We start from the raw sequence: 13,337 nt of genomic DNA, 5'->3' as shown, positions 1-13,337 counted from the left end.
TATTCTAGTAGTCTACGATGTCTATTGACCCATATTTATGTCCTGATGTATGCAATGCTTAGATCCAACCTATAAGGGAGAATATGCTATTGGTTTTCTATTCCTGAGTAAATTCACAGAGAATTACTGCCTTCAGTTGAACCCATGCTACTGCAAAAGACATGATTTATTTATTTTATGTGACTGCAGAGTAATCCATGATGTATATATACCACATTTGCTGTATCCAGTCCACCAATGATGGACATCTAAGTTGATTGCATGTCTTTGCTATTGTGAATAGTGCTTCAATGAACATACAAGTCTATGTTTTTTCTTTTTTTGTTTTGTTTTGTTTTGTTTTGTTTTTTTGGTAGAATCCTATTTTTATATGAGTATACACCCAATAACGGGATCACTGGGTCAAATGGTAGCTCTGCCCTTTCAGACACTTCCAAACTGATTTCCAGGCTGACTGAAATAATTCACATTAAAATTAACAGTGAATAGGTGTTCCCTTTTATTCTGCAGTCTCATCAGCTTGTTATTTTTGACTTTTTAATAATAGCCATTCTGACTGATGTAAGATGGCATCTCATTGTGTTTTTGATTTGCAATTCTTTGATGACAGTGATGATGAGCATGTTTTCATATGTTTGTTGGGCACTTATATATATTCTTTGGAGAAGAGCCTGTTTATGTCCTTTATTCATTTTTAATGGAGTTGTTTTGGTTTGTTGAATTTTGTAAGTTCCTCATAGATTTTGAATATTAGACCATAATCAGATGTATAGTTTGACAATATTTTCTCCAATTCTGTAGGTCGTTTACTCTGTTGGCAGTTTCTTTTGCTGGGGAGAAGCATTTTAGTTTAACTAGACCCCATTTGTCAATTTTTGTTTTTCTTGATTTTGCCAGAAGTTGCTTGTGAAGGTCAATGTTCGGAAGAGTGTTTTCTACATTTTTTCTTTTCTAGGAATTTTGTAGCTTAAAGTCTTATATTTAAATCTTAATCCAATTTGCATTAATTATTTTATATGGTAGAATATAGCAATCCAATTTTATTCTTCTGCATATGGCTACCGAATTATCCCAGCATCATCTATTAAATAACACTTGCTTTTGTTAGCTTTGACAGAAATCATGGGGTTGTAGGTGTGTAACTTTATTTCTGTGTTCTCTATTCTTTTTCATTGGTCAATGTGTCTGTTTTTATACCACTACTATAATGTCTTGGATAGTGTAGACTTATAGTTTAGTTTGAAGTTGGGTAATGTTAAACTTCTCAGTTTATTCTTTTTGCGTAGGATTGCTTTGACTATTTGGGCTCTTTTTTCATATAAATTTTAGATACTTAAAAAAAATTGTAAATAATGATGTTAGTTTGATAGAAATAATATAAACCTGTAAATTGTGTTGGGCAATGTAGCCATGTAAATAATATTTATTCCTCTAATTTGTGAGCATGAAATTTTTTTAGTTTATAAGTATTGTCTCTGATATCTTTCAGTAGTTATTAGTAGTTCTCTTTGTAAAGATTTCTTACATCTTCTCTCCTTGGTTAGCTGTATTCCTAGGTATTTCCAAATTTTTGTGACTATTATAAATGGGATTGTATTATTGATTTGAATCTCAACTTGAATGTTATTTATGTATAGAAATGTTATTGATTGTTTACATTGATTTTGTGTCCTTACCCCTTACTGAAGCTATTTATCATTTATAGAAATGTTTTATGGAGATTTTAAGGTGAAAGTGTAAAGTCATATTGTTTGTGAAGAGAGATAGTTTGAGTTCTTCTTTTCTCATTGGGTGCCTTTTATTTCTTTCTCTTGCCTGATTGCTCCAGCTAGAATTTCCAGTGCTAGGGACATGCTTGTCTTGTTCCAGTTAATGGCAATGGTTCAAGCTTTTTTTCATTCAGCATAACTTTGGCTGTGAGTTTTTTATGGATAGCTCTTATTACTTTTAGGTATGCTCCATTTTTGAGACAAAGGCACCAGTTTTTTTTTTTTTTTTTTTTTAAATATAAAAATAGTGATTCCTGATTTTGTTGTTTTCTGTTTGCAAGATCAGTCTTTCTTAATCCTTTGACTTTATATGCCTTTGGGTATCATTATACGTGAGATAGGTCTGTTGAAAAGGGCAGATGGTGTGGCTTTGTCTTTTTATTCCTCTTTCCACTCTATGTCTTATAAGTAGGATGTTTAGCAAATTTATATCCAGGGCTACTATTGATATGTGAGATTTTGATCTTGTTATCTTGTTAGCTTGCTGCTATGAAGACTTGATGATGTAGTTGCTTTACAATGTCTGGATATGTGCTTAATTGTGTTTTTGTGGTAATAGATGTCATTTTCTTATTCCATGTTTAACACGCTTTCCTGGATGTCTTTCAAGGCTGGTCTAGTGGTAATGAATTCCATCAGTGTTTGCTTGTCTGAGAAGAATTGTATTTCTCTTTTGCTTACGGGGCTTGTTTGATAAGTTAAAAATATTTAGTTGAAATTATTTTTAAGGATTCTGAAAACATGCCTACAACTTCTTCTGACTTGTGAGATTTCTGTAAGAGGTCCACTGTTACCCTGAAGGGGTTCCCCTTGTATTCTTCTCTTTAGCTGCCTTAAGTTTATTTCCTTCACATTGATCTTGATGAATCAGATAACTGTGTGCCTTGTGGATGGTCACCTTGTATAGTATCTAGATACAAAATACTTGTATAGTACCTTGAATAGTATCTAGTCCTATAAAGAACTACCTGAGACTGGCTAGTTTACAAAGAAAAGGGGGTTAATTGACTCCCAATTCCACAGACTTAATGGGAAGCATAACTGAGAAGACTCAGGAAATTTACAATCACGGCTGCAGTTGAAGGGAAAGCAAAGACCTACTTCACATGGTGGCAGGAAAGAGAGAATGCAAAGTGAGAAGTGCAACACATCTTTAAACCATGCATGGGATCTCATGACAATTCAGTCACTATCATAAGAACAGCAAAGAGTAAGTTTGTCCCCAAGATCCAGTCTCCTCTCATCAAGAACCTCCTCCAATTTGACATGAGATTTGGTCAGGAACACAAATCCAACCTGTGTTTTCAACCTGCTGAATCAAAAGAAAGGTCTAACTCTGTGAGAAGAATCCACGTATCACAAAGCATTTTCACAGATAGCTTCCTTCTGGTTTTTAGGCGAGGGATATTCACTTCTTCACTATAGGCCTCAGTGGGCACCCAAATGATCCTTCATGGATTCTACAAAAAGAGGGTTTCCAACCTTTTGAATATAAAGAAAGGTTTAACTCTGTAAAAGGAATCCACACATAGCAAAGCATTTTCACAGATGGATAATTTTTAGTTTTATCACAAGATATTCAGTTTTACATGAACAATCTCAATAGGCTCCCAAATGTCCCTTTGCAGATTCTACGAAAAGAGTGTTTCTAACCTTCTGAATCAAAATAAAGGTTTAACTCAGTGAGATGAATCCACATATTGCAAAGTGTTTTCACAGATGGCTTCTTTCTAGTTTTTATAGTGAAATATTGAGGATTTTTTTATTTTATTTATTTATTTTTACTGTACTCTAAATGGGCTCCAGAATGATCTTTCACAGATTCTACAAAAAGAGTGTTTCCAAACCACTGAATCTAAAAAAAATGTTTAACTCTGTGAGATGAGTCCACATGACACAAATCATTTTCTTTTTTTTTAGGGGGGGGGTTGTTTTATTACTATGCTTTAAGTTCTAGGGTACGTGTGCACAATGTGCAGGTTTGTTACATATGCATACATGTGCCATGTTGGTGTGCTTCACCTATTAACTCATCATTTACATTAGGTATATGTCCTATTTCTATCCCTCTCCCCTCCTCCCTCCCCACAACAGGCCCCAGTGTGTGATGTTCCCCACCCTGTGTCCAAGTATTCTCACTGTTCAATTCTCACACATGAGTGAGAAAATGCAGCGTTTGGTTTTCTGTCCTTGCGATAGTTTGCTCAGAATGGTCTCCAGCTTCATCCATGTCCCTAACTTCTTTCTAATTTTTATTGTGGGATATTTGGTTTTTCACCATTAGCCTCAGTGGTCTCCCAAATTTCCATTTGCAGATTCTACGAAAAGTGTGTTTCCAACCGGCCGAATTAAAAAGAAAAAAAAAAAAAGGTTTATCTCTGTGAGATGAATCCACACATAGCAAAGTGTTTTCATAGATGCCTTCTTTCAAGTATTTATTGTAGAATATTCGGTTTTTAATTATAGGGCTCAGTAGGCTCCCAAATGTCCATTGGAAGCCTCTACAAAAAGAGTGTTCCCAACCTCCTGAATCAAAAGACCAGTTTAACTTGTGACGTGAATCCATGCATCGCAAATTGTTTTATGATAGCTTCTTTCTAGTTTTTATAGTGGTATATTCAGTTTTTCACTATAGGCATCAAAGGGCTCCCAAATGTCCTTTTGCAGATTCTACAAAAACAGTGTTTTCCACCCACTAAATCAAAAGAAAAGTTTAACTCTGTGAGATGAATCCACACATCCCCAAGCGTTTTCACAAATAGCTGCTTTCTAGTTTCTATCATGGGATATTCCGTGTTTTACTATAGGCCTCTCTGGGCTCCCAAATGTCCCTGCACAGATTGTACAAAAAGAGTGGTTCCAACCAGCTGAACCAAAAAAAAAAAAAAAAAGAAAAGTTTAACTCTGTGAGATGAATCCACACATTACAAAATGTTTTCACAGATAGCTTCTTTCTAGTTTTTATCGTCGGATATTTGAATTTCCACTACAAGCAGCCTCAATGAGCACCTAAATGTCACTTCGCAGATACTACAAAAAAAGTGTTTTCCATCTGCTGAATGAAAAGAAAGGTTTAAATCTGTGAGATGAACCCACACATCCCAAAATGTTTTCACAAATAGCTTCTTTGTAGTTTTTATCACGGGATATTTGTTTTTTCACTATAGGCCTCTCTAGACTCCCAAATGTCCCTGCACAGATTCTCCATAAAAGTGTTTCCAATCTGCTGAATCAAAAGAAATATTTAACTCTCTATGATGCAAAGAATTTTTGCAAAGAATTTTTCCACACATTGCAAAGAATTTTCACAGATAGCTTCTTTCTAGTTTTTACTGCGGGATACCAGTTTTTTACTACAGGCCTCAATGGATTCCAAAATGTCACTGCACAGATTCTACAAAAAGAGTGTTTCCAACCTGCTAAATTAAAAAAAAAAAAAAAAGATTTAATTCTGTTTGATTTATCCACACATTGGAAAACATTTTCACAAATAGCTACTTTCTTGTTTTTATCATGGGACAGTCAGTTTTTGACTGTAGGCCTCAATGAGTTCCAAAATGACCCTTCACAGATTCTTCAAAAAGAGTATTTCCAACCTTCGGAATCAAAAGAAAGGTTTAACTCTATGAGATAAACCCACATATTGCAAAGTGCTCTCACCATTAGATTTTTTTCTAGTATTTATCGTGGGATATTCAGTTATTCACTATAGACCTGAAAGGCTCCAAAATGACCATTCGCAGATTCTACATGAGACTGTTTCCAACCTCCTGAATCAAAAGAAATTTTTAACTCTGTGAGATGGATACACACATCTTAAGGTGTATTCACAGATAGCTTCTTTCTAGTTTTGGTCACGGAATATTCAGTTTTAACTATAGGCCTCAATGGGCTCCTAAATGTCCTTTGGCAGATTATACACAAAGAGTGTTTCCAACTTGCTGAATCAAAAGAATGGTTTAATTCTGTGAAATGAATCCACCTATCACCAAGCATTTTCACAAACAGCTTCTTTCTAGTTTTTAATCACGGGATATTTGGCTTTCCACTACATGCCTCAATGAGGTCCCATTGTCTCAGCAAGGATTCTACAAAAAGAATGTTTCAAACCTGCTGAATCAAAAAGAAATTTTACCATTGTTTGATTAATTAGCACATTGGAAAGCTTTTCTACAGATAGCTTCTTTCTAATTTTTATGATGGGATATTCAGTTTTTCACCGTAGGCCACAATGGGCTCCCAAATTTTCCTTTGCAAATTCTACAAAAAATGTGTTTCAAACTTGCTGAATCAAAAGAAAGTTTTAACTCTGTGAGATGAATCCACACATCACAAAGGGTATTCACAGATAGCTTCTTTCTAGTTTTGATGGTGAAATATTTGGTTTCTCAATATAGGCCTCAATGGGCTCCCAAACGTGACTGTGCAGATTCTACAAAAAGAGTATTTCCAACTTGCTGAATCAAAAGAAAGGTTTAAGTCTGTTTGATTTATCCACAAATCAAAAAGTGCTTTCACAGATAGCTTCTTTCTAATTTTTATCATGGGATATTTCGTTTTTCACTATAGACATCAATGGTCTCCAAAATGTCCCTTTGCAGATTCTACAAAAAGCGTATCTAACCTGTTGAATCAAAAGAAGGTTTTAACTCTGTGAGGTGAATCCACACATTACAAAGCATTTTCAGAGATAGACTCTTTCCAGTTTTATCATGGGATATTCAGTTTTTTGCTATATGCTTCAGTAAGCTCCCAAATGTCCCTTCGTTTATTCTATAAAAAGAGTCTTTGCAACCTGCTGAATCAAAAGAAAGGTTTAATTCTGTGAGCTGAATCCACACATTGCAAAGCTTTTAAACAGTATACTTCTAGTTTTTATTGTGGGACATCAATTTTACATAATAGGCTTCAATGGGCTCCTAAACGTCCCTGTGCAGATTCTACAGAAAGAGTGTTTCCAAACTGCTGAACCAAATGAAAGTTTTGACTCTGTGAGATGAATCCACACATTATTAAGTTTTTTTTCTACAAATAGCTTCTTTCTAGTTTTTATCATGGGATATCTGTTTTCACTATACGACTCAATGGGCTGCCAAATGTCCCTGCACAGATTGTACACAAAGAGTGTTTCCAACCTTCTGAATCAAAAGAAAGGTTTAGCTCTTTGAGATGTATCCACACATCACAAAGTATTTTCATTCATAACTTCTTTCTCATGTTTATCCTGAGATATCCGTTTTTCACTATAGGCCTCTGTTGACTCCCAAATGTCACTGTGCAGATTCTAAAGAGTGGTTCCAACCTGCTGAATCAACAGAAAGGTTGAATTCTGTGAGATGAATCCACACACTGCAAAGCATTTTCACAGACACCCTGATTAAATTTTTCTTGTAGGATGTTGGTTTTTCTTTACAGGCCTCAAAGTACTTCAAAATATCCCTGTGCAGATTCTACAGAAAGAGTGTTTCCAACCTGCTTAATCAAAAGAAAGGATTAAATCTGTGAGATGAATCCATGCATTGCCGCATAGCATTTTCACTGATAATTTCTTTCTCCTTTTTATTGCAGGATATCGGATTTTCACTATAGGCCTCTATGGGCTTCCAATGTCCCTGCACAGATTCTACAGAAAGTGTTTCAACCTGTTGAATCAAAAGAAAGGTTTAAGTCTGTGAGATTAATCCAGACATTGCAAAGCGTTTTCACATATAGCTTCTTTCTAGTTTTTATTGCGGGATATCTGCTTTCACTCTAAGACTCAATGGGCTCACAAATGTCTTCACACAGATTCTACAGAAAGGATGTTTCCAACCTGGTAAATCAAAATATAGGTTTAACTCTGTGAGATGAATCCACACATCTCACAGAATTTTCACAGATAGCTTCTTTCTCGTTTTTATCATGAGATATCGGGTTTTAATACAGGCCTCAACGGCCTCCATAATGTCTGTTTGCAGATTCTACAGAAAGAGTGTTTTCAGCCTGCTGAATCAAAAGAAAGGTTTAACTCTCTGCGATGAGTCCACACATTGCACAGCTTTTTCACAGATAGCTTCTTTCTAGTGTTTATCATGGAATATCTGTTTTCACTGTAGGACCCAATGGGCTCCCAAATGTCCTTGTGCAGATTCTACCAAAAGAGTGCTTCCAACCTGCTGAATGGAAAGATAAGGTTAACTCTGTGAGATGAATCCACACATTGCAAAGCATTTTTACCCATAGCTTCTTTCTAGTTTTTATAGTGGGATATTTGGTTTTTCACTATAGGCCTCAATTGGCTCTCAATATCCCTGTGCAGCGTCTACAGAAAGAGTCTTTCCAACCTGCTGAATCAAAAGAACGATTTAAGTCTGTGAGATGAGTCCATACATTACAAAGTGTTTTCACAGATACCTTCTTTCTAGTTTTTATCATGGGATGTCTGTTTTCACCATAGGACTAAACGGGCTCCCAAATGTCCTTGAAGGTTCTACAGAAAGTTTAAACTTTGTGAGATGAATCCACACATCACACAACAGATAGCTTCTTTATCGTTTTTATTGTGGGATATTCAGTTTTTCCCTATAGGCCTCAATGGGCTCCCAAACACCCCTGCACACGTTCTACAGAAAGAGTGTTTCCAACTAGCTGAATCAAAATAAAGTTTAACTCTGTGAGTTGAATCCACACTTCACAAAACTTGTTCACAGATAGATTCTTTCCAGTTCTATCACGGGATATTCGGTTTTTTACTATAGGACTACAGTCTTCCCAGATTCTGCAAAACAGTGTTTCCAATTTGCTGAAACAAAGGAAGGGTTTATCTCTGTGAAAGGAATACACATTTGCAAAGATTTTCGCAGATAATTTCTTTCTAGTTTTTATCCCAGGATATCGTTTTTCACTACAGGCCTCAATGGGCTCCCAATTGATCCTGTGCAGATTCTACAAAGAGTGTTTCCAGGGAGTCAAGGGGGGGGGTGGGGGGTGAGGGGGGGAGGGGTGGTAGGGGATGGGGGGGAGGGGTGGTGGGGGATGGGGGTGGGAGGCGGGAGGGGGGAGGAGGGGTGGGGAGTGAGAGGGGAGGGGGTGACAGGGTAGGGGGTGGGAGGGGCGAGGGGGTGGGAGGGAAGGGGAGTGGGGGAGGCAAGGGGGTTGGGGTGGGGGGTGGGAGCGTGGGGATTGGGGTGTGTGGTGTGGGGTGGCAGGGAGCACAATTCACTTGCCAGCCCCTCAGGACAGGGTCGACTCCGTGTCCCCCTCTCTTAGCCTAGGTGAAACCTGGCTCTAGGGCCTAAAGGCAAATTGAGGGACTGGTTCTCCAGGTGTCATGTGTGTGGGCTGCCCAGGCCCTTGGCTGCTGTTGCCCTGGGGGCACGGCAGGAGCCCGCAGCCAGCCACAGAGGGCGGATATATGCCCCGCCCCGGAACCCGCAGTGGGGGTGGCCTCTGCCCTGGAGTCCGGAGTCATCCCCTTTGTCCTTCCTCGCCCTGGGAGGGCCGCTGGGATGGGGCAGGCCCTCCGCCAGGCGGGCCGGTGGGCACCGGGGCGGGCGAATCCGTCAACTCCCGCGGGAGGCCAGGCGAGAGCAGGAGCCAGTGAGTAGCCATATCAATCTCCTTAGGGAGGCTCCTTCCAGTCCTCTGAGGCCGCCCTTCCTCGGAGTCCACGCCCCCGCGGCCAGTTACGTGTTCTGCGTGCTCCCGCCTCTCTGACTCCGGTAAAGGTGCTGGGCCCCTGCGTGCTACCTCTCAGATGCTGCCCGCGCCAGGTGAGGGGTCGCGGCTCCCGGCGCGTGGTGTCTCCCTCGGGGTGTGCGCTTTGGAGAGGACGGGGCAGGCGAGCGATTGGCGCTCGATTCAGTGCGGGGAAGGGTGGCAGGTCGGACGCTGAGCGACCTAGGCTGGCGACGGCGGCAACAGTGGCTGTCTCTGTTGGGTTCTCTGCCACCAGCCGGAGCCGGTCGGTGCCCCGGCGGAGAGACGGGCAGTCGGGCTCCCTGGCCTCGGGGCCACCCCAACTGGGGCACCTGGGGCAGAGGGACCCGATATCTGCTCACGCCCAGGTGCCCGCAGCTCATTCTCGGGAGGATTCGCCAGCGGTGATTGTTGAGAGCCAGTCGCTGTTGTCCAAGGCGAACCGGCAGGCCAAGCATCAGCCCTGGGCCGAACGTGAGGGCAAAGAGCCAGCGAGGGAGGAGAAGGCTGCGGCCACCACCAGCGCGGGGACGCGGGGAGAGCCGTCTTCTGACGTGGTGCCGGCACGCAGCGTACCCCAGGAGGCTGTCCTCGTGAGGCCCCTGGCGCTGCATCTGGCGCACAAGGCACATGGGCCCGGGGCCCCTTCAGCGGGGAACCGTCACCGCGGTCGCCGCAGTAGCCATTGCCGCCGTTGCTGCGGATCCGTTGGCCGAGGACGCCCGGGAGCAGGCAGCAGCTGACCCTAAGGAGAAGTGGCAGCTGCCGCCGCTGCCACGGAAGGAAAATCCCTGGAACAAAAAGGCTACCCAGCACCTGTCCCCAGCCAGGACAGGTCCGCCGCCGCCAGCGCTGGAAACCCTGGAGTCAGAGTTCGGTGCCCTCAAAATTATAAAAGCAGGAAAACTTAAGACAAATTCAACAAGGCTAGTGATTTCAACGTTATGGAGAATTGGCCAACACCAAGTGAATTAGTGAACACTGGATGTCAGAGCGTCCTCAGCCAAGGAAATAAAAAGCCACAAAATAGAAAAGAAAAAGAAGAGAAGGTTGAAAAGAGAAGTAAAAGAGCAAACAAAACCAGAAAACAAAATTAAATGGTCCTGGTGAAAATGTCAGTGAGGTTGAGGCTCAGTCAAGTAATCAACAAAAGACAGCTAATAAGCACAAGTGGGTACCACTCAGATGATGTAAGACCAGAGAGTCAAGAAAGACCTGAATCCTGTCAACCTGAAGTAAGTAAATCAACACATAACAATAGAAGAAACGATACATGACGTTAGAGGCGAGATAGAGAAAAAAGAGATGATCAAGATGAAGTTTCCAATGTGAGAAGTGAGGGTGGTAATATCCGAGGTTCCTTTACAAGCCCAGGAAGAGACTGAGGATGGGGAAGAGGAGTAGGCAGAGAAAATCCTCGATTGAACTTTATTTATTTGGTTATCAAGAACATGGTGAAAGGAATGATCAACCATTTCAAACAAAACTTAATACCAGTATGATGTATTACTGTGATGATGGTACAGGTGTATGGGTGTATCCTGTGGAAGAAGCATTGGTTAAAGAGTACATGAAGCGTCAAATTGAAAATTACTTCAATGTAGAAAATTTTGAACGAGACTACTTTCTTTGAGGAAAGATGGATGAACAAGGTTTCTTGCCTATTTCCCTGATTGCTGGTTTTCAACGTGTTCAGGCTCTCACTACAAACCTCATCTCATCTCTTAGAGGCACTGAAGGATGGCAGAGAAGTAGAAATTGTGAATGAGAAAAAAGATAGAACCAGAAAAGTGGCCAATTCCAGGCCTCCTCCTTGCAATGTGCCACAAACAGATTTCTCTCAACTGATTGATTGTCCAGAGTTTGTACCAGGCTGAGCCTTTTGCTGACATTCAGAGTCTGCCCCCAATTCTCCAAGAATTGGAAGCCCATTGAACCCAAAGAAAAATAGTGAAACAAGTATTCTTCAAACAACATCTAGAGGGTTGTCTGCCGGTTTGCCTGACTTGGACTCAGAACCTTGGATAGAAGTAAAAAAAAGACATCAGCCAGCCCCAGTGAAATTGAGGGAATCAGTCTCTGTGCCTGAAGGATCATTAAATCAGCTATGTTCTTCAGAAGAAACAGAACAAGAAGAACTTGATTTGTTGTTTGATGAAGATATTGAACAAATAGGATGAAAAAACACATTAACTGATTGGTCTGATAATGATTCAGATTATGAAATTGATGACCAAGACTTAAACAAGATTTTGATTGTAACTCAGAAACCATGTTATGTGAAAGAACATCCTGGAGGAGATCAAAGAGGCAACCACATGTCTCAGGCAAAAATTATGTCTGAACTTGCTAAAGTTATCAATGATGGCTTATATTATTAGGAACAGGATCTATGGTTGGAAAACATGAAAACAAACACACAGCCATAAAGGTGAAAATACTAAGAACACCCTTTCTCATATAAAAAGATAAAAACAAGTTACTATGGGGGAAAACAAAAAAGTCTTTCCAACCTGCTGAATCAAAAGAAAGGTTTAACTCAGTGAGATGAATCTACACATTGCAAAGCATTTTCTCAGATAACTTCTTTCTAGTTTTTATCAAAGGATATTGATTTTTCACTATAGGCCTCAATGGGCTCCCAAATATCTCTACTCAGATTCTACAGAAGGAGCGTATCCAACCTGATGAATCCAAACAAAGTTTTAATTCTGTGAGGTGAATTCAAACATTGCAAAGTGTTTTCGCAGACAGCTTCTTTCTAGTTTTTATCGCAGGACATTGGTATTTCACTAAGGGTCTCAGTGGGCTCCCAAATGTCCCTGTGCAAATTCTACAGAAAGAGTTTTCCCAAACTGCTGAATCAAAAGAAAGCTTTAACTCTATGAGATGAATCCACACATTACAAAGCATTTTCACATATAGATTCTTTCTAGTTTTTATTGCAGGATATTTGGTTTTTCACTATAGGCTTCAATGGGCTCTGAAATAACCCAGTGCAGATTCTACAAAAAAAGTGTTTACAACTTTTTGAATAATAATAAAATAATGTTTAATTCTGTTAGATTAACCTACACATCATAAAGCATTTTTACTGAAAGCTCATTTCCAGTTTTCATTGTAGGATATCAGTTTTTCACTATAGGTCTCAGTGGCTACCAAATAACCCTGTGCATGCAGATTCTACAAAAACAAAACAAAACAGACTGTTTACAGCCTTCTAAATTAAATGAAAGATTTCACTGTCTGAGTTGAATCAGGACATCGCAAAGCATTTTCACAGAGAGCTTTTATCTAGTTTTTATTGCGGGATATTGATGTTTCACTATAGGCCTCAATGGGCTCCCAAATATCCCTGTGCAGATTCTACAAAGAAAGTTTTTCCAACCTGCTGAATCAAAAGAAAGGTTTAACTCTGTGAGATGAATCCACACTTTGCAAAGCGTTTTCACAGATAGCTTCTTTCTAGTTTTTATTGTGGGATATTTGTTTTTTCACTATATGCCTCAATAGGCTCCCAAATAACCTTGTGCAGATTGTACAAAAAAAAAGTGTCCAATTTACTGAAACAAAAGTTTATCTCTGTGAGATGAGTCCACACGTTGCAAAGCTTTTTCACAGATAGCTTCTTTCTTGTTTTTATGGCAGGATAATTGTTTTTAACTAGACGCAACAATGGGCTCCCAAATGTCCCTTCGCAGGTTATACAAAAAATGCGTTTCCAACATGTGGAATCAAAAGAAAGGTTTAACTCTGTGAGATGAATCCACACTTGGCAAAGGGTTTTCACAGATAGGTTCTTTCCAGTTTTTATCATGGGATATTTGGTTTTTCAATATAGGCCTCAATGGGCTCACTAAGGTACCTTCACAGATTCTACAAAGAAAGTGT

At 40.0% G+C, this 13,337-nt stretch overlaps 1 pseudogene; it reads left to right on the top strand.

The window, feature by feature from the left end:
• Nucleotides 1-10,368: 10,368 nt before the first annotated feature.
• LOC100423879 (la-related protein 1B pseudogene) lies at nucleotides 10,369-11,910 on the top strand (annotated as a pseudogene).
• Nucleotides 11,911-13,337: the final 1,427 nt, after the last annotated feature.

Source organism: Macaca mulatta, chromosome 5, assembly GCF_049350105.2.
Source record: "Macaca mulatta isolate MMU2019108-1 chromosome 5, T2T-MMU8v2.0, whole genome shotgun sequence".
Taxonomy (NCBI): domain Eukaryota; kingdom Metazoa; phylum Chordata; class Mammalia; order Primates; family Cercopithecidae; genus Macaca; species Macaca mulatta.
This window is presented reverse-complemented; position numbering and strand designations above follow the sequence as displayed.